Here is a 22,644-nt window from a genome sequence, read left to right as displayed (position 1 = left end):
CCCGCAGCCGTCGCACGTGAGAGCCGAAGCCACCGGCGCTGGGAGCTCACGCGCCTCGCAGCGTCCCCCGCGAATTTCGTTCGTACCCAGTGGGCAGCGGGGGAGGGCGGCCGGGGCGGGGCGGGGCTGCTGGCGGCGTAGACCCCTGCGCTGGGCCTCGGGTCAAGGGAGAGCGCCACGACGGCAGTGGGCGCGTCTCCTTTAAGGCGGAGGGATTAGGCCCCTCGTGCCGCCCGCGCGCGCTTCTCTGGCCCGTGAGGTCACGTGGCTTCACACGTTCGTTAGGCGTAGGAGCTGGAGTTCTGGGGCGGGGTTGGCTAGGAAGGGTCGGGCGCTGGAGGGTGGCCGGCACGTGCAAAGCGGCTTCGCGCTGGGGAGCCCCGCGGCTTAGAGGTGGGTCCTGGGGGCATGGGCGGGGGTCCTGCAGGCCGCGGAGGTGCCCCAGCCGTGGAGCCAACCTAAGCCGCGCCAGCTTCGGGTTTCCCCACCCCGAGTTCTCTGACAGCGGAGAAGCGTGCGTGTGGCCTTGGCTTTGTCATTCTCTCAGCCCAGGACCGGACCAGGTTCCCAGACTCGGGTGGGGGTTGGCGCGGGCCCAGCGCTGGTCTCGGGTTTGGCGGAGCAGTGGCTGGGGGCACAGCCTGGTTGCTTCGCCTGGTCAGCCCGCGGGTTGGAAAGGCCCGTGCCTGCCCTGAGCCCCCGGGGCTGGGAGGGGGGCACTCAGACCAAGAAAAGGTTACTCGCCTTTGGTTGTCCCATTTGGCGTCATTCCCCGGTTTTTACTTCGCGTGGGTGTCGTCTGCAGTCAAGTCGACTCTGACTTTTTTGCGTCATTCCCAGAGGGCTCGGGCAGGCCAGGGTCCTTGTAAGTGGCCCGGCGCCGCCCACAGGACTGAGAAAGCCCGAGCGGACACTTGCGCTCTGGAGCACGTCCTCGCCTGCACGGGTTATTTTTTGGTGGCATTTTGCACAGTGCAAGCGGTCCTCCGCTAGGATTGCGCTCGCGAGGCAAGTGGGAAGCACGAAAACTCCACGACAGCGCTCAGAGCCGGGGGTGCCGGCTGTGACCGCCCCCCCCACCCCACCCCGCAGGCCCGGCTCTGCTTAGCGCTGCATTTCGTGGGCAACTGCCTCCTTTGGTCTCCCTGGCTACCGATCTGCTGCCTCGCTCTCTCGCTGGCACCTGAGTAAACTGCTGGGCGAGGGGCGAGGGGGTTTGCTGGTATCCACAGGTGTACCGCCTGCCTCTGGTCTGCCCTTCAGGTGACGGTGCTGACATGTGCCAGCTGGAAGTGTGCGTCTCCTGAGGATAGTTTGCACCCTTAGGCTCAGGTTCTGTTTGAGCTTAGGGACACAGGCTGGGTTAAAAACAAAAATGAATCCCAACAGGCGGAAGGAAACCTTGGAAACTTCAGGCTGGTGGTGGTTTTCCTGGTTGGTTGAATGGTTTTTATCGTAGGTAGAAGGGGAGTGGAAGGAAATTATGCTTCTGGAGCTCCGTGGAGCTCAGGGCTGTCGGAGCCCCTCAGGACTCTAGAGTTAAGGGCTGACCGCGGGTCTTGGGGCACCCTCGTTGAGCGCGCTTTGAGCTGCACTGTATTCCCAGAGCCCGTTGCTGCAGAGTTTGGCTTTTGCCACAGTGATGTAATTTAAACTTGAGGAGTGGTCTGGCAGTACGTGCTCGGTTTATAGAACTAGGATTAGGAAGTTGACTACCCTATATTAAGTCAGTCTTTATAGTATAGAAATACTTGCCATCCCGCCTCCTGAGGGTTGTCTTATAAACATCCCGCTGGCCCAGGCTCCCCTGTGGGGAAGGGGAACTGTGCTGGCCTGTACAGCCGGCAGGAGGTTGGAGAGCGAAGGCGTGTGGCGAGTGACCATGGAAACATGAGCAGTTTGGATTGAGCCTTAGGCACTTGGTGCAGGAATGTTTCTGTGGTCTTGTCTTTCCTGTGGTACCAGTACCAGTGTCTGTGAGTCAGTAAGTGGAGAAAGGTGATAAAAGTAGTGCGACTCCACGCTCAACACCTAACTTGTTAAGAGGCTAATGATAATAGCTGTCTTTGTAAGTTTTTTCAGGGGTCACCAAGCTATTTATTTTGTTTTTAATCCTTAAAATGGGTTACAAACCCAAATCCCTACAGGGGCCTGAGGTAACATAAATGAATAAATGGAAAGAAAGTAAAGAAGAGTAGTGCCTACTGAACTACAGAATTTGCTTAAAGGAGAGTCAGTAGCTGGTTCTTGGCCATGCAAAAGTGTGGGCCCAGAGTTCAGGGACCTTTGACTTCTTTCCTAGTTAAGCTGCCAATCTCTGTTTTTTACACGTAGCAATTAAAAAATTGAAAACACTGGATGGATCAAAGTCTCTGAAGATTGGATTCAACCTGAGGGCTAGTTTGGGGTCTTTGTCTTAAAACATCCCTTTTAGATTTCCTCCCTATTTTGCAGATGATGAAACAGGCTTAGAAATCAAGTCAGGAGGCTATCAAGTGATAAAACCAGTGTGAATCTAGGTCTTTCTGGTGCCATAGCTGAACTTATGGTATTGTGTGTATTTCTGTATGTCAGAGGGGTCAAGGGGTTATTGGTGGTGTGCATTGTATAGAAATGCAGTGGTCTATGGGCTGGTCACATTCATAGGCAAAGTGAGCCTTAACTGCATTGGAGGGAATCTCTGGTTGCTGTGTAAGTCAGTGTGGGTCTTCTGAGCGTTAGCACAGCAGTGTTGATGTCAGGAGGAATGTGCTGTGTCTATCATTCCATAATGTGTGTCAGAGCAGTTAGCTGATTCTGAGAGCCAGAGGTCTGGAGAAGTCAGGCTCCTCCCACTGTGGGGGTGACCTTCCCAGACCTCTGCACAAAAGACTGTCCTCTTTCAGGACAGTTAAATTTCAGCAACATTTTCCTTCTGAGACTAGGCATATTTGGAATTATGGTTTTGTAAGACCTGTGAAAGTAGAATGGGGCTTATTAAATCTCACCTTTTTTCTCTTAGCTAAAATTTCCATAATTCTGTCTTTTAGATTTCCAGGCAGAATTAATAAGGGTTTTAGCAGTATGTGGTAAAATCTGGGATAAGCTCCCAGGGCATAAAAGAGCCCTGCACCAGGACTAAGGAGCTGGGGTTTCATTCTGGGCAACACTTAGAATCTTAGCAGTGTATAATCCACGCTAGCAGATGTAAAGGGATATGTCCCTTTATTTCTGTATCTTATTCCTAAATGATTTTAAAGCATAAGGAATTGAGCATATTCAGAGATGTTGTCAAATGAATATTTCAGTGAGAATGCAGACTCAAATACACACCAGAAAAATTTTTTTACCTGTGGTCTGGAAAGTTTTTGGAAAGATGGAAACTTTAAAATGTTGCTTGTCTCCAGCTGCTGCTTTAGCTACCTTTACAGGCCAGGGTCTCAGCTGCGAGTTCAGTGTTTGTGAATTTGGTGAAGGGGAATCGTGAGATGACTAAAGTAGCTCTCTGCTGGTATTTTAGTGTTTATATGCTAGGTAATACCTGTGCAAAGTTTTTCATTCATTGTTTCCAGCTAAATGTTCCCTAAAATTGTTAGGTGTTTGTTTAAAGGGCAGATTAATTAGTGGGTAGTACTTCTGGCTTGAAGTTTGGGATAGAAATGCATACCAAATCCAGATATTAGTGTTTAGGCTGCTGTCTTCAGTAGCTAGTGGTGGAGGCAGTAAAAGAATCATGGGATCAAATAACAAATTATTTTCTCTTACATGGAAGAGCTCTACTAATCCCATCCTGTTCTGCAAATCTGCTTTTCCTAGGCAGTATCTAAGCTGTACTGACTCTGGGGAGAACTTGCCAGAAAGCCTGGGGGTAGGGGATGAGGGATAGGAAGAGGGTTGGACTTAAGAGGTTGGAGTGGAGGAAGTTACATAAAGAATTTTTGCTTCTCTCTGTTGTTTGAGTTAAAACCAAGACGCATTGCGTGCATCCTTTCAGTATTTGGATACTGCTGACCCCGCCTCCTTTGCCCCGCATACTGCAGCTTTGAAAATGCCCTTTTTCTTTCCTGCCATTGTTGGAGCCTGATTTTAGTCATACCTGTGTATGAGAGCTTGTCATCTTCTGTAAGCACACAGATTCCAGGTGTTGAAAGTTTTTATGTTGAAGATAGGACCCCCCAAAACAAGGCATTTTTCAGTTACAGTCAACTGGCTGAAAAGATTGAACTAAAAAGTACATAATATGTATAACATTTCATGTTTTTCATAGGGAAATTACCTGACTTGGAATAAAAAGTCAGTATTCAAATTGGAGAGTGTTAAATTTGCATTGTACACAAAATTTTCAGAGTTTTGTTATTGGGATTTAAAAAGATTCTTGTTAGGAACTGTTTTGTCTACTCAATATATAATGTGTTTTTAAGTAACACAGGTGTGGGGGGAATATTCCTGATTAAATAGGGTTGAGCTTTGCTTTCAGCGGTGCAGAAGAACACTTAGGCATGGATAGCCTTTGAATTCTGCTTCACTTTTCAATATTCCTGTATGGTTAGAGTACCCTTTTGATTTTTAAGGCATTTTGTGATGACTTTCCTTGAGGTAATTGGAGAATTCCCAGAGGGCAGGTCTAAAGATTGATTTGCGTGCCAGAAATGGGTCACAGTTGCGTGTAGCTGCTGATTCTGGGAGTAACTTGACTATAATAGTGTGACTGGTTTCTTTATTCTTGGCCAGCATAATATGCTGACAAACGTACCATCCTGACAGGTTTAGCGCTGTGGCCTGAAGTTTTCTTTGATAAAGGTGTGGGAGTAGCTCTCTTCTTGTTGAAGGAAAGCAGTTACCTTGAAGGGCAGGTTGGGTTTCTTTGTGTCTTTTGACAGAACACTTAATCTCTTGCTACTTAACACCTGTGCTCTCTGCATTCTGGCTTTGTGCTCCTGGCTTCTGGCTCTGACACCATCTGTCTCCTGAGTCTGCCCTTTCTCCTGAGACTTTTTTAAGCTGTAATTTTGGAATTGTTTTGAAGCTCAGGAGGTGTTGGAGACCTGTCTGCCTCCCAGGTATAACTTGGGAGTTGACACCAAGCCCGGATTATAGTGTCTCAGTATGTTCACGGATGAGGAGAATTAAGCTTAGAACGAAAAATGGTTATTTATACAGTGAGAGGATGATAGAGCCAAAACTGGAACCCAGGTCTCTTTATTTCCAGACTAGTGATATTTCTGGAATTCATGCACCTTGCTCTTTGTTATATTGATCTCTCATTATCTCATTTTACTTAAAATTTCTACTTGGTTCCTAAGACTCTGGGGCTTCCTAGTTTTTCTTCTTTTCTCTGATCTTTTCTTGTCCTGGCACTCACAGGCTTCCTCCTCCTCCCCGTGGATGCCACATTCCTCGTGGCTCATTCTGTTGGCTCATTTTTGTCTTTTACAGAGGGCCTGTGTGTTCCTATAGCACCAGGTCAAGTTTTAAGTTGAGCTCTTTTTGCCCTGATTGTTCTCAAGAACCATAGTTCTGATTAGCCTACTGAATGAATGTGTCTGTCTGAGGCATATTAAACCTAGAAGATCTCAAAACTACCAATTTCTTCCTTTTCCTCATCCTCTGGGGCTAATCTAATTCTGTCCCTTCCACCCAATTACTAGTCAGTTTTTTTCTGACTAGGGTCTGGTGTCCTCTTGGGGGAAAGAACTGTGTTTGGGTGTTTTTTTGTTTTAATTTTTTTTTGTTTGTTTGTTTTAATTTTTTTTAACCCTGAAGGCCCCAGTACAGATGGATGCTAGGTAAATACGTACTTGTAGCTTTTGTTTGGAAACCTCTCCCCAGTTTCTGTAACAATAAAGCCTTGATGTGATCTAACTCTTGTCTCCCTTAACCCCTGTAACATCCTTTTATCCGTTCTCCATTCCCATTGCTACCACTAGTTCAGATCTCCCTTGGATGAATATTTTCAGTCTGCTTTTCCTATCTTCTTTCTTAGTTATTCCTGCCTATTCAACACCTACCACTCTGTGTGGAGCTGTGCCATAGTAATGGTCTTATTGTTCCCAGACACATTTCTCAGACCTGCGGTCCTTGGGTCTTTTTTATTTTTGGCTGCGTTGGGTCTTTGTTGCTGCGCACGGGCTTTCTGTAGTTGTGGCGAGTGGGGGCTACTCTTCGTTGCGGTGTGCAGGCTTCTCATTGCGGTGGCTTCTCTTGTTGCGGAGCGCGGGCTCTAGGCTCTAGAGCGCAGGCTCAGTAGTTGTGGTGCACTGGCTTAGTTGCTCCGCGGCATGTGGGATCTTCTCGGACCAGGGCTCGAACCCGTGTCCCCTGCATTGGCAGGCAGATTCTTAACCACAGTGCCACCAGGGAAGCCCTGGTCCTTGGGTCTTAATGGGCGGTTGTATCTCCCAAGCTGAATAGTGAGCTCTGGATGAGAGGGTATTTTCCTGTATCCTTTCTAATCCCCCGCACACCTCTCCACGGAATAAATAGTGAGGTGTTGCTGATTTAATACAGGAATTTAAAAATGAAACTCAAACTGCCTTTGGATTTTTGGACTTGGAAGAGGCTGAATTTGCCTCTGCCGGTCAGGAGCTTATGCCAGCTCCACCATCCTGCTGCTTTTCCTGCTCATGTTGCCCTGCCTGAGTTTGGGAGGCTCTCTTAATGCTAAAACTTCTGAATGTGTCAGATGAAGCTGAGAACAGTATTTCCCTGCCCTTGTAAGAGGCTCCCCCCACAGCTTCAGAGTTGTCACAGAGCAGTTCCCTGACCTGGTCTCTCCTCTCCTCCTCTCTTGTTTTTCAGGCTGCCTTGATGCAGAAGGAAGAGCAGAGCCAGGCTGGGATCCTGATTTGAGTACTAGTGCCCTGTTAACCTGGTTGACTTGGGGAAAGATTTTCAGTTTTGCTAAGCATGTCTTTTACTTTGTAATGAGACTGAGACAAGCTCATAAATTTTTGTGACGAACAAAAGAAACTGGAAGGTCTGGACGGTTGGTTATATAGGCCCTTTTCTTGCCCTCTCCAGTTGGACTTAGCTTTCTTTACCGTCCCTCTTTGCCAGTTATTGAAGGATTGTCCTCCTCCCTATTCAAAGAGCAGTTTTGTGTCTTGGTGTCCATCTTCTCTCATACCCTCAGGACCTCTTGGTCAGTTGTCCCTGCCACATCTTTTATCTCTGTCTGTAAACATGGTCATCTCTCTCTCATGTTTAGACCTTTCCTAGTACAATAGCCCCTTCAGCAACCAGCCTCACTGGCGTTTCTTAGCTTCCCCATCAAGCTTTTGTACAGAGTAACCTGCCCCCCTCAATCTTTACTGCCTCACCCTTTATTCATCTCTTAAATCCTTGAGATCTGACATCATAGGATCCTCTTCCCTCTCACACATTCTGTTCTGAAACTCTTTTTTTAGCAAATTCATTTTGCCCTATCAAATCTTACAGATGTTTCTTGAGCCTTTCAGGATGTTTGCATTCCTGCCGAGATGTTCTTATAAGATCTTTGAAAAGTGCAAATTTGATCACCTATTCTATGAGGCAGTGGTTCTCAAACATTTTCATCTCAGGATTCCTTTATACTCTTAAAATTTTGAGGACCTCAGGAGCCTTTGTGCATGTGAATCATATCTGTTAATATTTATCCATTAGAAATTTAAACTGAAAATAAATTTATCCATTAGTCATTTAAAAATAACAGATCTATTACATATTAACAATTGTATCTTCCGAAACAAAAAATAACTGAGAAAAGTGAGCATTTTTCTGTACATTTGTTAACCTTTTTAGTATCTGATTTAATAGAAGCTGGATTTTGTTGTCAGCCTCTGTAATCTGTTGCCATGTGTTGTTTTGGTAGATGTATATGAGGAAAATTTGGTCTCACATAGATACGTAGTTGGAAGAGGAGAAATATTTTAATAGCCTTTTCAGGTGATTTGGCTATTCCTCTTTGGCGCCAACAAGTGGTAACTTCTTAAAGATTCCAGTTGTCCTTCAGTATCCATGGGGGACTGGTTCCAGGACCCCCATGGATACCAAAATCCGGAAATCCGGGATGCTCTAGTTGCCTATGTAAAATCACATAGTATCTGTTCATAACCCACGCAATCCTTCCATATACCTCAGATCATCTCTAGATTACTTACAGTACCTGATACTACGTAAGTAATTGTAAATACAACATAAATGCCAATTAAATAGTTGGCCAGTGCATGGCAAAATCAGCTTTTGCTTTTTGGAACTTTCTGGAATATTTTCCCCTAATATTTTTACTCTGTGGTTAGCTGAATCTGCAGATGAGGAACCCAAGGATATAAAGGTCCAACTGTAGTTGCAACATGAAATCTGAAGCCGTATGGATGTACTCTTCATGCTCTGTTATGTTAAAATGCATTGGTCTGTTTTGCACTTTGGATGTCATCTACCCATGTCTGATTTTGTAACATCATGTTTTAATCATTTGACAAATGTTGGTTCACTGAGTTGTGCAGTATTGCAGATGTTGACCACTGGTTAATAGCACCACCAGTCTCATCAGAAAAGTCTTTTAAAGTATTGAGGAAGGTGTCAAGTTCAAGTGGTGGCAAATACAGTTTTTCCAGAATTCTTTTTTTCTTCCAAGGTCAAATTTTATCATTAGCAACAGATACTGACAGTGATTTATCTTTTGAAGCTACTGGCTTACTTTGTTTTCAAGAGAATGTTTGCCAAATACCCAAAATTGATAACCATAGTATGTCAGTTGTTTCTTCAGGTATTACAAAAAATATTTCATGGGAAAAAGAAGAGGCTAATTCTTCTTGAAACTCAATCACAAATACTTAAAAAAAAAATTTTTTTTTAAATTATTTTTTGGCTGTGTTGGGTCTTCATTGCTGCGCGCGGGCTTTCTCTAGATGTGGCGAGCCGGGGCTACTCTTCGTCGCGGTGCGTGGGCTTCTCCTTCAGGTTGTGGAGCACGGGCTCTAGGCTCGTGGGCTCTAGAGCGCACGCTCAGTAGTTGTGGTGCACGGGCTTAGTTACTCCGCGGCTTGTGGGATCTTCCCGGACCAGGGCTTGACCCATGTCCCCTGCACTGGCAGGTGGATTCTTAACCACTGCACCACCAGGGAAGTCCTGTGTCTCAGAGAATATTAACGGCATGTACTCAAGGGTCGAGATTTAATAAAAGTTTTACTGTTTACCCAAGGACATTGTAAATCTGGCTTTTTCTGGGAATTCATACCATAAGGAATACAATAACTTTTGCTACAGTTTATTGACACTGCCTTGATTTCTGCTAAGGTGCCAGATTTACCTACTCCTATTGCTTTTGTATCATCAGTGCAAATGTCAACACAGTGGAAAAATAAATTGATATCTTAGAATTATGAAAAAAGTTTTGACAAGGGTGGGTACACAGACCCTGCTTTGAGAACTGCTGCCACAGAATAAGGTCCAGTTCCTTAGTGTATAAAGTCTGTCATGGTCTGACTTCAGCTTAGTGGCCAAGTTTGAGCCCTACTGGTCTATTCCTTGAACTTTTTAAAAATTGAGTAGTAACATACATGCAGTAAAAGGCACTAGTGTTAGTGTATAGCTTGATCAATTTTTACATGTTTATATAGTTTTATGTATTTTTACTTATTTATGTTTATTATTTTTATATATCACAAATCAAGATGCAGAACATTTTCAACACTCTGTAAGGTTCCTTTGTGCCCTTTCCACTCTATATCCCTCCCCCTCTCCACACACACACACACACACACACACACACACATGGAGTTAAATACTGTTCTGATTTCATCAGTTGGCTTTGCCTGTTTTTTAACTTCTTGTAAATGAAATCATGTAGCATGTACTCTTGAGTTTGGCCTTGTTTTTCCCCCCACAATTTAGTGTCTGTGAGGTTTCTGTAAGTTGGAGTGTAGTACAGAAGTTTTGTTTGTTTTTGCTGTACAGTACTACATTAGAGATGTGAATAATTATCCATCTTACATGTTACAGATGTGAACAATTTAGACATGCTTATGGGTGTGCAGAAAAGAGTTAACATAGCAGGTCTCACTGCTGTCCTTTGGCTGGTGTCTGGGAACTTGGATTTTGAGTTCCCACCATTCCAAGAACTGGTAAGAATGATTTACTATACATAAACTATATTAGGTATAGTAAATCATTAGCTTTAAGTTTAGTAATATGGTTTAGGTATAGTAATATGGTTTGTGTTGAACATCTGCTTTCCTCTTGGAGTCTGGAATTTTTGTATATTACAGACAGAGGCTGCCTATGTGACCAGCCCTCAATAAAATCCCTGGGTGCCAAACTTCTTTAGTTGGCAACATTTCGCAAGTGTTGTGACAGTTTGTTGCTGGGGGAATTAAGCATGTCCTCTGTGACCCGTTTGGGAGGAAAACCCTTAGAAACTTGCACCTGGTTTCCCCCAGGGTTTGCCCCATGTGCTTCTTCCCTTTACTGGTTTTGCTCTGTATTTTCTGACTGAATATATGCTGAATACACCTGAATACTGACTCCTGTGAGTTGTCCTTGTAAATCATTGAACCTGGGGGTGGTCTTGGGGACCACTAATGCAACAAGCATTAATTTTTGTTTCTTTTCAGATTTTGAGTATAATAATGAAACTATGTGTCTGTTCTTGGACGTACCTTTTTATCCTCCTATGTATTCATTTCTCTTGCATGGAGGAGAATGAGTGCACTTGCTGGGTCATAGGATAGTATCCCTTGCATTTAAAATTCTAGTAATAGTGTACTTCTGGTTGCCTAAAAGTATTCCTCTGTTTCGTACCTTTTTGCCTTTGTACATGTTACTGTTTTTGCCTAGAATGCCCTTCCCATCCCTAATATGCCTGTTTGACAAAACCTTTTAACCTTTTTACTTACCTACTATCCTTTCTAATTTCTATGTATGTTTATTAGGCTTACGATATAGCATATAACTTACTTGTTTATGTGCTTGTGTTCCCATTAGACTAATTCCTTGGGAGCTGGGGCTGTCTTATTTATCCTCTGTCCCCAGAATGGCTCCTGGTGTATGGTGAGAATGTAATCAGTAAATATAATTGTAATCTTTGGGTCCCCAAGCACGAGGTCATATTGTTCGTGGGCTCCTTGTTCTTTGTTCATGTGGAATCGTCTCTGCTCCAAACTTAAAATCCCAAATCCTGAAATGACTTTGATTGGCCAAGAGCTTTGACAGTGAAAAGAGATAGAATTGATGAGTGAATATTGGTTTTGTTCTTGTCTTAACAATTAAGAGTCACTACAATTTATGGAGGTTGTGATGGAGGTGGTAAAAATACCTATGAAAGGAATATAATATGGGTCTGCCTTTCCTGTGGTATCTGTATTGAGTGCCTGCAAATTTAGTAGATATTATGTTGGGTGCTACTTCGATAAAGGCCTTGAAAGATCTTACAGTTTATCAAATGCAGAGCTAACTATGTATACAGCAAACAGTTTGACAGGTAAGTGTGACAAGAGCTACAGTTACAGTGACCATGTGTTTTATGTATTCTTGAGCAGTCTTGGTATTAAATATTCCCTTAATGTTCTCATAAACCTGTCCTGGAAATTGTAGTATTTCCTTTTCCAGACTGAGTCTATAGAGCGAAAAGAATATTGGGCATTAAATGCATTCTGTAGAAACTGAAGAATAACCAGAAAAGTAAAGGGAGAGCCAGGAGAAAGTGGTTCCTGAATTAAATGAGTGGAGAGTAGCTGAGGATCAGATACCCAAAGATGTCAGTCAAGTAAGATAGATTTGAAGTATCGGTTGGGTTTGGCAACTCAAGTCATTAATGTAGTTTCTTTTGGGGGGAGAAGGACATGCTGGTAGGATATTATGGGTTGAGAGGAAGGATGAACAGGAGGTTCAGAAGTAAATATAGCATATTTTCTAAAAGATTGGTGGTAGAGCAAAAGGAAGAAGGCAGTGGCTTAACAGAATGTTTTAGGTCAAGGAAGATGTGTTTTTTTTAAGATGAGAGAGCCTTGAGCATACTTACAGACTAATGGGAAGGAACCAGTGGAGAAGAGAGAGGGAAGTGAGATCATGAATGAAGAGGAGGTGGTATCTTGAGTATTGTATCTGGTCTCTTTCTGCAGATAAGGACCTGCAGCCTTATCTCCTTTATTCCTGGTGAGCCTCCCTGCCCACTCTTGTTCCTGCACTCCCTTTCCTTGAATTTACTGTGTTCTGTATCCACTCTGTGCTTGTTCTTTGTCTATTATGTTCTTCTTCAGACTTGCTTATTGAAATTCTGCTTTTTCATTAATCCCTAGCTTAAAAGTCTGAATTGTTAAACCATTCCAGGTACCTTAAATATACTCATGTCTTCTGTAGTATTTTGTACTTACCTTGATCTCCACTTACCTAGCTGGTTTTCGTTCTTTCTCCCAATTACCTCGTTCTCCCTAGGGCATGGATTATGTTTTACATATTTCAGTAATCTCAACATCTGACCTAGCAGGTTTTTAGTATTTATGAAATATTAGACTATGTGACACTGTCATTTTGTTGGTCAGAAAAGGTAGGATATTGACAACTTCATATGGATCAACCTGATAAATTTTTATTCCTTACATTCTTGCACAGAAGACTTGAGGTGGAAGTTTAATTAAGAATGGACAAGCAAGGACCAAGGAGAAAGTTAGAGAAGCATTTCTTAACAGCTGTAGAGCCATTGAAATTCAAACAGAAACTGGCTTTGAGTGACCAGGAGACTAAAGCAAACATGGAAACTTGGCTAGATTTACATTTTCCCATAATGTAAGGAAAACATATCAATTCATTAGGGGAAACTGTAACATTTCCTTATCTTGGTCTGAATGACATTTTTCTGAGTGGGTAGTCATATAAGTGCCGTTCAAAAATTGTGGTAAACAGTATCCTCAAAATCCTGAGTGTACATGCTAAAGAGGTTTTATTCAGCTTTATTATTACTTACTAAAAAATTTAGACCAAATTGCCAAAGTATGTCTCAGAACCACTTTTTTTGGGATATCTAAGTATATTACTTTCTTTTGCTGTATAATAGGTAAAAAAACAAAATGTTCAAGACCAGTGCTATTAACTAAAAATATCTGATTAATTAGAAAACTTTATTCTCAGAAAAATTTTTGGCATGAACAGTGTTGCAAAGGGAGTCAGTGGATTCCAATCCATGGAACCCCAGGCTTAAAACTCCATCAAGGAGGAGTAGATAAACTGTGTCCCATTCAGACAGTCTTCCATAAATCTTTCAGCTGGCTTTTGAGGAATCAGGTAATAGTCTTGAAGTGGTCTGCAGTGTAGATATTTTGTTGTTGATTAAAGGCAAACTTAATGAAAACAAACCCAGAAGGTGGTAGAGTTGGCATTCATTTATGACAAATATCCGCAAACCAGGATTTTGACCTAAAGGAATGGCCCTTTCATCACCATGTTGATCCCGGGTTATATGGTATTTGAAGACAAGGCCGGGGTTTCCAAAATAGGGCAAATCTAGATTTGTTACGGCATACAAATAGGTATAACGTTTTAGGATCTTATTCCTGAACTAGCGAACATAGCTGCATGGTGTGGGTTCAGATTTTAAAGAATTATGAGTGGTAGTTTCAAACCATAAAGGCAAAAAGCCCTCTAGTTATGTGCTGTAAGCTTTTCTGTGAACTTGATTAGGATAAGTTGAAAGCATACTTAAGAGTAACAGTGATGGAGTTGGGAGACATTTGTCCCTAATAAGTTATTGAGCGTATCCAGGCACTTTAATTTCTCATTACCACAAAGTCTGCAAAGTAGGTGGTACTCCATTTTGTACTTAAGGCAACCAAGGCTCAAAGAAGATACTTAAGTGGTAAACTTAGTATTTGTACTCCAAAGCATATAGACCTTCTTTCCAGTCTGCTCTCTTCTCCCATACCTAACGCTCCGCCTTGCTGTACCACTTTTGATAATGCTGCTCTGTTCTCTGTGTTCTTCAGACCTTCGTCTTACTCTCACTTCCAGGCACATTCTCTTCCTTTGAGTCCCCTCGGCTCAGAGGACAGTGTATGTTTACAGCACATTGTAGCTTGCGTTGTGATTGTTCACGACATAATCAGGTCTTAGTTCCCTTTCTAGACTTCAAAATTTTTTTTGACTGAGTCTCTGTGTAACCTGCCTACCCTTAGAATGCTGCTGTAGATAGCAGGCAATTGGTTAATGGTTATTAGGCAGGGAATGAATGAAGCATGTAGCCTTAAGATCCGCAGATTGATTATAAATGCTTATTATCTTAGCCCTTGTGAAGTTGCCTTAGTGAAGTTGAAAATCATCTTAGAAATTTACAGTTGTGAAAAGGGCCTTGTGTCAGTGGATTTAACCATTCTCGGTGGGACCTCTCTGGAGGGCTTGGGAAAACAACCTTGCAGGACTGTGTATTCTGGTCATCCTCACAGTCTTTCAAGAGCTTGAAAATGATATGGAACTCAAGTTTGTCCCTTTAAGGCCATCCTGCAGAGTTTATAAAATTGTAAATGTTTCTGGTCATTCTCATGCTTATACCTGGATTTTAATAGGTTAAACAGAATAGCACCAGGCTTTTAAAATTTTGTTTTGAAGTGATCAGCTACAAGATCTTAGGTGCTAGTTTCCTTACTTGGTCTGTTTTTTTCCCCCCAAGGTAATTGGGAATGATAGAACTGATGAGTCAGGCTCCCCTTAGAAGATTCAGTCTGTCAGCCAGTATCTCATTGCTTATATGTCAGGCATTGGATGTGGTGAGTGAGGGAGATTGAAAAGTGAAGAATGGTACCTAGATTTCTGTCTAGGGCACCTGGAGGATGGTGGTGTTATTTGCTGAGATAGAGAATACCAAAAGAATCACTTGGGTGGGGGTTCAGTTCATGTTTATGTATCTGGGAGTGCTTTTCTCATTCAGTAATGTCTTACCTGAGTTGTAAGTACTTTTAATGACCATGTGGAATTGTATAACTTATTTAAACAATTCCCTTTGGGTGGTGTTTGTACCACTCTTGGTCCTGACCGTGTCTTTTCCTGTGATTATATCTTCAGATGTAACAATGGTAGCTACCATATGCCAGCACCATGCTAAGTGCTGTAAACATCTCATCAAAAGGTTAGTAGGTACTCTTCTCCGTTTTCACAAATGGGGAAACTGTGGCACAGAGATTAATAACTGCCAATAAATGGCAGAACCAAACTTTTTAAACAACTGTATTGAGATATAATTTGCATAACCGTAAAGTTCACCTTTCAACTGTAAAGTAGGTGGTACTCCATTTTGTACCTAGGGCAACCAAGGCTCAAAGAAGATACTTAAGTGGTAAACTTAGTATTTGTACTCCAAAGCATATAGACCGTCTTTCCACACATGTATTTACAGTTTTGTAACCATCACCGTCGTCTAATTTTAGAATATTTTCATTATCTCAAAAAGAAATTTTGAAAAAAAAAAAAATTTTTGTACCTGTTAGACATGACCCTCTAACCTGCTCCCCACATCCCCAGTTGAAGGCAGCTAATCAACTTTATTTTTTTAAATAAATTTATTTTATTTATTTTATTTTTGGCCGCGTTGGGTCTTTGTTGCTGTGCGCGGGCTTTTCTCCAGTTGTGGCAAGTGGGGGCTACTCTTTGTTGCGGTGCGCGGGCTTCTCATTGTGGTGGCTTCTGTTGCTGTAGAGCACGGGCTCTAGGTGCACAGGCTTCAGTAGTTGCAGCATGCAGGCTCAGTGGTTGTGGCTTGCGGGCTTTAGAGCGCAGGCTCAGTAGTTGTGGCGCACGGGCTTAGTTGCTCCACAGCATGTGGGATCTTCCTGGACCAGGACTGGAACCCGTGTCCCCTGCATTGGCAGGCGATTCTTAACCACTGCACCACCAGGGAAGCCCCAACTAATCTACTTTAGATTTGCCTATTCTAGATGTTTCATGTAATTGGGCTCATATAATCTGTGGTCCTGTGTGACTGGCTTCTTTGACTTAATGTTTTCGAGGTTTACTTGTGTTGTAGTATGCATCAGTACTTCATTCTTTTTTATTGCCAAATAATCTATTATGTAGATAAATTCAAGATTTGAACCAGGTGTGTCTGGTTCTTAAAGCTCATGTTGCTGCTACCATGCCATTCTACTTCCTATACATGTCCCATTATGTTAGAAGGTTCTTGAGGCAGTATCTTACATTTCAGTGTTTTTCCCTCTTATGGTTCTCTCGGGGTGCCTTGCTCAGAGTGAAGTATTTTAATATATAGGCAAGAAACCCAAGTCCTTGTTACTTTAACTTGTGGTGTTGGATTAGAAGAAAGGAGGTGTGAAGTCTCTATCAAAAGAGAGAGTAGAAAATCTAAACATCTTTTTTCTGCGTCTAGGAGGAAGACGCAGGAAGGATAAAAGATTGCTGGGACAATCAGGAAGCACCTGCGCTCTCCACGTGTAGCAATGCCAATATCTTTCGAAGGATAAATGCCATATTGGATAATTCTCTGGATTTCAGTAGAGTCTGCACTACACCTGTAAATCGAGGAATCCATGATCATTTGCCAGGTGACTTAGATTTGAAAACTTGGATGTGCTAGGCATTTGTACACAGCTGTTTCTAGGCAGCTTCCTGGTGATGCCTATGAAGAATGACCTTGAATCTCTGACAACACTTGCCCCTTTTGTAGTTTGCCTTGTGGATTGGGTCCCCTTTGGGGTGAAGACTTCCTTCGATTATAATACAGAAATTTTTTTTATGATTCACAAGAAGATTAGGTGAAAAAGGATAGGTCAAAGTGACAGGGCTATTTATATATACAACTACAGTAGAGTCATGTATGTTAAGATAGATTTCCTTATAGCTGCGTTAGAAAAGTTTAAAAGTGTAATTAATACTTGATTTAACCCAACGTAGTCAAAATATCATGTCAACATGTAATCAACATAAAAAACTCTTAGTGAGATATTCTTTTGTTAGTACTAAGACTTCAAAATCCAGTGTATATTTTACATTTACAGCACAGCTCAATTTGAATTAGCTTCATTTCAAGTGCTCAGTAGCCACGTGGGACTAGTGGCTACTGTATGGAATGGTGCAGCTCTTCAATATTTAATTTCTTTCAAAATGAGTGCAAGTCAACAAGCATTTGATTTTTATGATATTTAGTATATTCCACAGAATAATGGGGGAAAGGGGAGCATCTCCTGAAGATGATTCTTCACAAGGAGGCTTGGGTGTCCTAACAGTGTTTCATAATCTTTTTGTGGGAATTGCAACATATTATAGGAATGTTGATGGAATATTTTTTGTTTGAATTATTTTAGATGAAAGTGAACATGTTTTTAATTTTTTAAACGGACCTTGAAAATATCTGGTAACACACAGATTCTCAGAACAAGGACCGGTAATTGCTGTTTTTTAGTTACAAATTCTTTGATTTATTTTTAACTTGGCCTTGGAAATAATTCCCACAAAGATGCAGGAGCATGTGAACATAAAGTAGCTAAATGTTTAAGGGAGAAGTCCGTTAGGAAGGAGATGGCCTCATGGAATTTATTTATTAAATTGTGCTGGAAGGGAAATGAGAGAAGAGCATGGGGGCTGGGAGACACGGGTGGGTCTTGTCTCTTACAACTTCCAAAAGAGTATACATGTAATGTTTTCTGTTAATTGGAGTCAGCTGTGAGCTAACCCTTATTCTTTAGCTTATGCTGAGTTAAAAATTCAGAGAACCTACTTGGTTCTATGTATGTGTTGTTTTTTTCTTTTCAGAAAGTTGCATGAGTTACATTCCAATAAGAATGACACTCAACAATGACTTAAATTTCACTGGGTTGCTTCAGACATGCTGGAACTTTTATGGTTTATAGCAAAGTATTTTTCAGCTAATGCTAGGTTGTTGACTTGTGTGAGGGGAAGGCTCCTGGTCAGTGAGACAGGAGCTTTGAGGAGTGTACGTTTGCAGTTGGCCAGGGCGCCCAGTGGCCTCGCTGGCAAGATGCCAGGCACTGGTGAAAGTGTTACCATCCCACTGTGCCCAGGTCACTCACTGGCCAGACTACAAGGTACAGACTTCTTGGCCTCTTCAGGGCCTTCTCAGGGCATGGGTTCAAGAAGAGTACCTTGAAGAAATAGGGAAACCTGGGTTGTAAGGTTGACCTTGGGCAGTGAGATAAAGTAGATAGTTTTTCCAGCTGTAGGGCAGAATGGTACCTCCCCAAATGCCTCACAGAGTTCTCCTGGGGGGCTCAATAAGGAAAGCAATACTGCAGTTTGAAGGGACCTCAAGGGATTGTAGGAGAGGTTCTGGTCAAGGTGTTCTGGGCCGTCCTTCGCACATACCTAGCCCCCACGGTATGGTCAGCTCTCTCCTTGTCCCCACCTGAGATGTTGGCGCAGGGCTGTGGGCTCTTGGTCTTGAGTGGTGAGGCAGGGCTGCCTGGCCTAGAGCAGAGAGCAGCTTCCCCAGGTTTCCCCAGCAGGAAAACCCACCTTGTGTTTAATGAGCAAGTAAACTTGGGCATGTATTTTCCATGAGGAACTTTAACGTGAATTTGCAGCTTCTGGTCAGAAGTAATCCTATTACCTAAGGAGATAATCAGAATTATAAAAACCTAAGAACAAGATTGGTTATCACAGTATTATTACGAAGGACAATTTGATGACAACAAAAGCTGAAGTAACCATGCAGTGGAATGTTCTGTGGTTATTAATATGATGTTTGTAGAAGGCTACTTAATGATATAGATAATCACAGTACCTGAAGTGAAAAAGCAAAGTGCAAAACAGTACGGTCTCAGGTATGTATATATGTATAAAAAAAGACTGGAATGACAAGACATAAATGTAGCAGTGAAGGTGTAATGGGTAATTTGTTTTCTGTGTGCTTTCCCCTACTGGTTCTTCTGTGACAAACATGGGTTTTATTTTTTGGCTGCATTGGGTCCTCGTTGCTGTACGCGGGCTTTCTCTCTAGTTGCGGCGAGTGGGGGCTACTCTTCATTGTGGTGCGTGGGCTTCTCATTGTGGTGGCTTCTGTTGTTGTGGAGCACAGGTTGTAGGTGTGTGGGCTTCAGTAGTTGTGGCTCACGGGCTTTAGTTGCTCCACGGCATGTGGGATCTTCCCGGACCAGGGCTCGAACCCGTGTCCCCTGCATTGGCAGGGAGATTCTTAACCACTGTGCCACCAGGAAAGTCCCCAAACATGTTTTATAATAAAAACAACTTGTTAAAAATGGTGTATCTTGGCTAGTGTTTCACATTGCTTTTTGAATTTTGCATAGGCGCATTTAATTTTAATTGCACACCTTGTTTCATATAGGTATACCTAAATTTGCAATAGTTATGTACCATTTATTTTTTTCATTTGAGCAAATATTTGCATTGTCATTTGCAAGGCTGTGTGTTAGCTGTGACAAAATTTCATTGCATATAGTATGCAGTGAGTAGTATCAGAATTACACGCTCAGTTGATAAGGTATTATTGGGAAAGTGCTGTGGCAGGGTCAAAGCAAGGAGAGACTGTACTGGTTAGGGAACTAGGAAACACTTTTTGGATGAAGCAGCATTTGAAACACACCTTGAAGAAGAGAAAGCTATTTCATTGTAACTGGATGTTGAGTAGTTTTTTTTTTTTTTTTTTTTTTTTTTTTTACTTTCGCTTCAGAATTAGCATTGGGGTCCAAAGCTGAAATTGAAGAGGTGTTAAATGACCTGTGGTACAATGACAGTCCCCAAGAGTTGGAGCCAGATACACCTCTCTGGCTTCACAGATACGAAGAGGCCAAGGAGCTGTCCCTACTACCACAAACATCATCTCAGCCTTTCCCTGGTCTGTGTAAGAAGACTGCTTAGGGAGGGCAGCATTTGAAGTGATTCCCTCCCCTCTTAGTGGAGCACAGTGGGGCGCAATGCTGCTTCCGCTGTCAAGCCAAGCGAGGGAAGTGTCTTCCAAGAGAAGCATTTGTATAGATTGAGGGGGCTTCCAAGAAGCAAGGCAAGGTTGAGCCCATTGTTAGGCAGCAGACTTGCTCTCTGTCCTTGACTGAGTAGAGATGAAAGAGAAATTGACAGAAGATGTGGGGCAGGGAGGGAGGAGGGGGGCTGGAGCTGTCTGATTGCCACCAGTTGACACACAGGGAAGTTGTGACTTCCTGTGGTTCAGGAGAAGTTGCAGAAGGCCTGAGCTTTTGGGCTAGCATCCCACCAAGATGGCCCTTGTTGTTGTGTGTGGGGTGGTAGGAGTTGGGATGGGGCTGGAAGGTTAGGCTAGAGCTGGATCCCTTACCCAAGCAACTCCTCATGAGAGGGGTGTCTGCTACCCAGAGGGCCCTTTCCCCACGCCCTAGTCCCTTAAACCATAATCTATCAATATTAAACTCTGAGGAAGGAAGGAAATGGGCTGTAAATGGACATGTGATTAAAGCATAAATGAACTGAGTATTTAGTGTCTGTAAAGTGTGAAAATTGGTAAGATTAAGGGACATCTTAACTACTGGATGGGCTGGGGGCGGTGACTGGAGGAAAAAGTTTCATGTTAACTCCCTGAGAAAAGGGATAGATTAGTCAAAGTAGTTCACAGTAAGTAAGGTGTGGGACTGAAACACTGATTAAGACTTTTTTATTTAAGTGTAATACACATACAGAAAAGTACATATCATAAGTGAAGAACTCACACTGTCTCCAGCTGAACACAAGCATGTAACCGGCACCCAGATCTAGATGAACTGCTGACTTTCAATTTAGGACCGAAGAAGTGTATAACTGTAGCCAGATGTATTGAATTTCTGACTGAGATGGTTTCCTTTTTTATTCTGGAGTATCATCACTAAATTGTCTGAAAAGCTATTCTGAAATAAATTTTACCATATTCAGGGACTTCCCTGGTGGCACAGTGGTTGAGAATCTGCCTGCCGGTGCGGGGGACACGGGTTCGAGCCCTGGTCCGAGAAGATCCCACATGCCGCAGAGCGACTGAGCCCGTGTGCCACAACTACTGAGCCTGAGCTCTAGAACCCGCGCACCACAACTACTAGGCCCGCGTGCCACAACTGCTGAAGCCCGCACGCCTGGAGCCTGTGCTCCGCCACGGGAGAGGCTGCCGCGGTGAGGGGCCCGCGCGCCGCAGCGGAGAGTGGCCCCCGCTTTCCGCAAGTAGGGAAAGCCCGCGTGCAGCGACGAAGACCCAATGCAGCCAAAAAAAAAAAAAATAATAATAATAATAATTTTACTATATTCAGTCCCAGCTAACAGGAGACAGTTGAAATTACTCTTGGGAAGTCTTGTTTCCCACAAAATAAATTTTTTATAGAACCTTAATATATGGCTTTAACAGTTAAAAATTTAACTTTTTATCCAAGTATAACATACATACAGAAAAGTATGTATGATACTTTTACTGTGATAAATATGCAAATTCAGTGTATTTTCACATACCAAACATATCTTGTATATATCCACTCATATATAGAGGCAATAGACCAGAAGCCCCCAGAAATCCTGCAGTCTCTTAACTAGTGAAGGGTAAACCACCATGCTGACTTCTAGATGCACACATTAGTTCTGCCTGTTTTTGAACTTAACATAAATAGAATCATAAATATGTACTCTTCAGCTGTGAGATTCATCCATATCACAGCCAGTGGTTGTGGATCATTTGTTGCCGTTGCTGTACTGTATTCTGTTGTATGAGTATTCATTCTGGCTTATTCATTCTACTGTTAATAGACATTTGGGGCCATTATGAATAGTGCTGCTGTGAACATGTCTTTTGGTGAACTTATTTCTTTTGGGTGTACTCCTAGGAGAGTGTTGACTTATAGGGTATGTGTGATTTCAGCATTAATAGATGCTGCCAGTTTTTCACAGCAAGTGCACCAGTTTACACTTGTGACAATGTCAGATGGTTTGGGTTAGTTCCACATCCTCACTAACAATTGGTATTGTCTTTTTCACTTTGGCCATTTTGGTGAGTATGTAATGGCATCTCTATTGCAGTTTTAATTTTCATTTCCCTGATGACTCATGAAGTTGAACACCTTTTCATATGTCTGTTGACCTTTGGATATCCTCTTTCCTGAAGTGCCTTTTCAGGTCTTACCCTAATATTTCTTGACGGTTACCTGCCTTTTTCCTGTTTACCTGATGCTCTTTCCTGTTTACTGTTTATATATTCTGCATATGAGTTCTTTGATATATAGAATAAAAATATTTTCTCCCAACCTGTAGCTTGTTTTTATACTTTTAATTGGTATTTTTTGAATAACATGAAGTCATGAAGATATTCTGTGTCTCGTTTTAAAAACATTATTGTTTTACCTTTCACTCTTAGATTTCCAACCCATCTGGGATTAATTTTGTACATGGTGTAAGGTGGAAGGTCAAGATTCATTTTTTTCTGCATGGATAGCCAGTTGACCCAGTACTATGTTGAAAAAAAAATCCCTTTTCACTGCACTGCTGTCATCTTTCTGATAAATCAAGTATATGTGTTGTCTGTGCATATCGGTTTTCTTCCGCTGAGCTGTTTATCTGTCCTTGTCTTAGTTACTACAACTTTATAGTAGATTTTGATATTTGATAGTGAAGTACTCTGGCTTTGTCCTTCATGATTCTTGGTTCCTCTTGGATTTTTGTATTTCCACATGGTCATAGATTCAGCTTGTCAGTGTCACGTCGTTCCACCCCCCCCCCCCAACTCCCACCCCCAAACTC

The 22,644-nt window shown here is 42.5% G+C and overlaps 1 protein-coding gene across 3 annotated transcripts in view; it reads left to right on the top strand.

The window, feature by feature from the left end:
• The window catches only part of CPEB1 (cytoplasmic polyadenylation element binding protein 1), a 103,431-nt gene continuing 80,787 nt past the window's right edge, over positions 1-22,644 (top strand). For 2 of the 3 annotated variants that reach the window (XM_068537873.1, XM_068537859.1), the window contains exon 1: positions 16,376-16,496. The gene's annotated coding sequence lies outside the window, so the exon portion shown is untranslated. Of the gene's footprint in view, positions 79-16,375; positions 16,497-22,644 lie in introns of those variants that run through there. The other variant, XM_068537832.1, reaches the window with a different exon arrangement.

This window comes from Eschrichtius robustus, chromosome 1 (genome assembly GCF_028021215.1).
Source record: "Eschrichtius robustus isolate mEscRob2 chromosome 1, mEscRob2.pri, whole genome shotgun sequence".
In the NCBI taxonomy this organism is placed as follows: Eukaryota; Metazoa; Chordata; class Mammalia; order Artiodactyla; family Eschrichtiidae; genus Eschrichtius; species Eschrichtius robustus.
Note: the sequence above shows the minus strand (reverse complement) of the source record. Positions and strands in the feature narration are given on the sequence as shown.